Raw genomic sequence first — 5,408 nt, 5'->3', positions numbered from 1 at the left:
CTGAAGTAAGAACAAGATTCCAGATACAGTTAATTTCTACATACCTCCAAATGTTATGGGCCCAGAGTAAGAAGAGGTACACATTTGTGAAAAGGTTGCTAGTTTCCTGAAGTTTTGTGATTAAGCATGATTATCAGTTATGATAGGCATGTTATCTAGAAATGATTTGACTTACTGAGGTATGTACAACCAATAATTTTATGTGCTATGTAATATGAATCATGTTAATTGTGCTGCTTATTCAAGGGGTTTATAATGTATGGACAATATACCATTGTAGGTATTACTCAGTATCATATGCATGGGATAAATTGTGAATGTGTGATTATACTTAGAGTGCCTTATATATGATAGAATATATGTACTTATACATGAGATCACTGGATGCACAAATTACATAGTTATGGGAGGATTTATGATCTATTTTTTGGTACAGATATAGTACATGATAATAATGCTTCTCTTTTCATGCACAAGTTTCCAGGAAGTAGTTTAAGTAGAATTTTAGTCTTGGGTGTGATGATGGAGTTGAAGCTTCTTTCCTGAGTGTTAGAAAGAAATATTACTCCTCTTTTCTGCTTTATAAGACTAGAGTAATAAATAGACTACAAATACTATTTATTTTAGAAATTTGTTTTCAGTAATGCTTGTGATTGATATAACTAAGAGAATAAAGAGAAAATACGGAACTGATGCTGGTTGGCTAATAATTATGAATGGATGTTCAACTGGTTGTCCTTCTATTCATGTTAGTGTTAATAGATATTCTACAAGTAATCAGAATAGGAATATGACGGAGAGACCGGAATATTATGTTTTGTTGTTTTTATATATGAAGTGTAAGTAAGGCTGATTGCCAGGATTACAGTGGAGAAAATTAGGACTAATATGTTGCCCAGTTTATTAGGGATGGATCACAGAATTGAGTAGATGAATAAGAAATATTGTTCCAGCTTGATGTGTGGAGGAGTATTTAGGAGATTAGCTGGAGTATAATTGTTTAGGTCTCCAGGAGATCAAGTGAAAATAATACTATCTTGGATAACACCAAAATTAGTAATACGACTCCTAGGATGTCTGATTGTGTAATAATGGTGGAATGGAATTTTATCTTTGTTGGATGAAGTTCATGATGCTTTGTAAGATCCTGTTCCTGGGACAAATAATAATTGCATGACTACTTGGGTTGAGATGATTAATGGAAAGATGCAGCAAAAGTGAAGAATCAGGTGGGGCTGCCTTTGTCGACTGAAAATCCTCCCCAGATTCCTTCTGCTAAACTAGTGCTAATGTAGGGGACAGCTGACAGGTTTGTGATGCCTGTTGCTTCTCTGAAGGATATTTGGGCTCATGGTAGAAAATAATCTATAACTGCTCTGGCTATTACTGTGAATAGCAGGATAACTTCAATATTTCACCTTCCTAAGAAGGTATAATATCTGTAGTATAGACCTCATCCCATGTGGGTGAATTGGCAGATGAAAAATAGGGAGGTTGTTAGTGTACATAAATCAGATAATTCATCCATAATTTATGTCTTGCTAGGTATAGCTTACTGATAAACAAGCATTTCTTATATCTGATGTATACTGTATAGCTAGGAACAGCCCTGTTAAAATTTGTAAGACTAAACAGATTCCTAAAAGAGACCCAAACTTTTATCATACTGAGAGAGATTTGTTGAGGCTGGTAGGTCAATGAAAGAGTTGTTAAAAATCTTGATTAGTGAGTTTCACTAGGTCATTAATGTTCTTATAGTCGAAATACAGTGGTGATTTTTCATGTCACTGGTTATGGGTAAATTTCACATGAGAATTTGTTCTAAGTACTAGCTTTGTGCTTACTTTTCTAGGGTTTTTGAAATTTTCACCTATTTATGGTAGACTCGGATTGATAATGAGTGGAGGAATTGTGAAATTATAATACATTTTGGTGTATTTTTTATGTTTAATATTTTTAAAGATTTATTTCAGAGTGGGGGAGTATATTGGCCATTGTTTGGATTTATAAGGGCTATGGCATAGTAAGCATTATCCTGAGATTTGACCCTCTAATATGACCATCTTGGGGATTTTATTTTTCAGAATTGTTGATAGAGGGTATAGTGGTTTTAAATATCTTGAAGGATGGTAAAGTGAAAATTGTCTTTGAATTTAAAGGATTGGGGGATTAAGTAATTTTTGATCCTGGAGATACTGGATTATTTTTTTTTAGTGGGGAAGCTATGGGGATTACTATGTTATATACATGTGGGACTTGACTGGCAGCTGTGACTGGCTGGTCTTTATTCATTCTGCTTATTATGGAGGTTATATATAAATTAAATAGGGATAAGCTTAAGATTAATGTAATGAATAAGGAGAAGAAATGTAATTTAATCAGGCCATCTTGATCACAAATTAGTGTGGAAGTTTTTATCTGGAAGTAGATGAATTTGGTTCTAATAAGATTAAGTCTAGTAATAGTGATTTTTAACTTGCTGATAAATTCATGAATAGTAGAAGGTGATATATAATGGTTGAAAAATACCATGGGAGAATTTGAATTGGTTTGAAGGGTGATCAAATTTTGGATTTTGTGATATAAGATTGAGTTCAATTGCCAGAATAAAACATAGAATAGTCACAGCATGCACTGTTAATTTCAGATAATAAGGCATGGTTATCTGTGGAATAGTCATTGGAGTAATATTGTTGGAAATTAAGAATCCAGTGAAGATACTTCTGATCAAAAGCCATTTAATAGAGTCGATTAGGAGTGGGTTATTTTCACAGTGAAGTCAAGGGAAGGCTGTATTAACACAGGAGAAACATTAGAACAGTGCATCAGATGTAGAATTATTAGGTGCTATTACTGTCCTGTCACTTTTCTGTGTAGGCAGGCAGAGAAGATAAGCATGTCAGGTGATAGTACTACAGTGATGAGATTCTTGTATTCTTTAAAAAATAGTTATTTCTGTAGTAGCTGGAGGTTATACATTATTGGTGGCATTGTGTCTGATTTTTAATAAAATTATTACTTGGCCATTGTAACACCTTTCTCTAGTTACAGAACCTAAGATGAGAAAAAAATATATTCTTAGCTTATTAAAAGTTGTAAATACCTAATATTTATTTCAATTTAAAATTGTCAAACAGTAGATTAAATCTTAATGTACAAATTACACTTAACAGTATAAATGTGGCATTTCATCTTTTAGCTTAAGGATTTCGCTATGGGCCCTATCTAATATAATACAAAAGGACATTTGAGATTGATAATATGTAAAATATGATTCTATTTTTGTAATAAAATATTGAAATCATTAATATTAACCAGTTTCTATCTATTTGTTGCTTGTAACATCTATCATTTTAAGAATATTTAAGACTGCATATGACATTGCTTTGTGACTAACCATAATTTTGAAAAATACATAAACTTGTAAACATATCAAATTATAAATGATAATATTCACATGATAATATGAAAATAATAAACAAAAGAATATTCCATTTCAATAGATAAACTCAGAGTATAGGTTGGTTTTGAATCACAATTAGAATCTCAAATGGACCTCACTGTTTGTATTGACTCAAAGACCTGGATAAAATTTTGTTTTAAAACAGACAGTTTGTTCTGTGTTTCAGAAGCACTCTTCAGCGCTTACAATTTTTTTCAAAATCTAAACATACCCAAAACTTTTTAAATGTTCCTCTAAAGTTTTGGTTTAAGCCTATCAAACTCCTAAATCCACTCTGAGGTTAAGAAGTTAAGGATAACTAATAGAAACCTTGGAAAACACATAGATCCAGAATTAAAACCTCTTGTTTAACTTTCAGAACATCTAGGTGATTTAGAACTCATCAGAAGCTGAGCAATACTATATTAAAAAGGGATTGTTACTTCCCCACTTCCCATTGTATGTATAAGTTGAACTTTATGATTTTAGGCTCAAATGTCAAGAAGTCAAGAGAAAAGCCAGACCCCAATACACCTGTTGTTTATTCTATGTTAGACAAAAAATATAGGAAGTCACTTCAATTATCACTAACTCTGCCATTACCATTTTATTTTATTTTTATTGTATTGCTTTCCTCTAGCCCAATTAGAACCCAAAGTCAGTTCTTGAAGTTTTCAAGGTCCCACAGATTCCCTGTAATGCTGGATTATAACCTCAAGGCAGCTCTAAACTACAGTATTATCTATATTGAATAGGCATTCTGGTATTGTCCTTCAGTTAGTGTTAAGTGAGTGATAATGATAGTAGGAAATCAAATAAACCCTGAAATGCTTGTAGAAGTCAGGATATAATGGCTATTGTTCAATGGAACTATGAATAATGAATGATCTCTTCTACAGTTAAATGATTATAGCACTTGGATATAAGAGCCCATGGAAGATATTGAATGTGTCTTGGATCTATAGGCCAGTAGAAGTTAATACAGTAAGATTTACAGAGTGAAAGAAACATTTGTCTATGCTGCTCCATTCTTTCAACAATATTTATTAAACGTCTGCTAGGGAGAAGATACTATGTGCTTTGAAGCACACAGAGATAAATCAGATGAACATTCTGTCCTCTAGGAGCTCACATAGGATATAGACAAAGAAGTGAACACACCATCAAAGACAAAAATAAAGTATAAGGTAAAATACTGATTTAGATAGTGTATACAGAATGAAGAAAGGGCATGGCAGTTCAGTGGAAGGGGATTATTTCAGAAGTGAAACAGGAAATGGCTTTTAGAGCACTTGGAATTTGTGGTGGGTTCTTAAGAATTTGTAGGATTTGAATATAGGAGAAGGACTAATAGAAAGTCCAGGAAAAAGATAGATAAAGTCCTAAAGATGGAAAATGGTAAGATAAGGATAGTAAACATAAAGTAGTTCAATCTGGCATCGCTGGAAGTGCTATGATATTGTACTGTGGGAAATAAGCTTGGGAAAGCAAAATGAAGTCAAATATTTAATATTTAGCTTTTAACATATAATGATTAATGTAAAGGTTAAGCACAGTGTTTGAAAGTAAGACAGATCTTGTTTAATTCCTGACTCTTGCACTTAGTATTGCCTCAGAGTTTGTATGAAGTCAGACTCTTCTAGGACTCCTTTTTCTCATCTGTAAAGTAAGGGTAATAAAAATACTTAATGATTTTGACATTATGAATAAATGAATAAAATGCATGACAAGTGCCAAGCATATGGTAAACATTTAATATATATTATAGTTAAGTGTTTTAATAATACTATAAAGAATTTTTAAATAAGTAATGGTAAGATCAAAGCTGTGCCTCTGAATGAATTGAGCAGCTTTTGAATAAAATAATTTACATGATGAAAAATGGAATACTGGAAGAAGACACTGGAAGTAGAGAGATCAGGAATAAGGCTATTGTTTCCAGGCAAACTCCTGAGCTAGGACAGTA

At 32.5% G+C, this 5,408-nt stretch overlaps 1 pseudogene; it reads right to left on the bottom strand.

Moving 5' to 3' along the window:
* Positions 1–618: 618 nt before the first annotated feature.
* Positions 619–1,723, bottom strand: LOC144228091 (cytochrome b-like; annotated as a pseudogene).
* Between the last annotated feature and the right edge of the window lie 3,685 nt (positions 1,724–5,408).

The sequence above is a fragment of the Crocuta crocuta genome, unplaced genomic scaffold (genome assembly GCF_008692635.1).
Source record: "Crocuta crocuta isolate KB4526 unplaced genomic scaffold, BGI_CrCroc_1.0 scaffold462, whole genome shotgun sequence".
Taxonomy (NCBI): domain Eukaryota; kingdom Metazoa; phylum Chordata; class Mammalia; order Carnivora; family Hyaenidae; genus Crocuta; species Crocuta crocuta.
The sequence above is the reverse complement of the archived record's forward strand: the minus strand, read 5'-3'. Positions and strand labels throughout refer to the sequence as shown.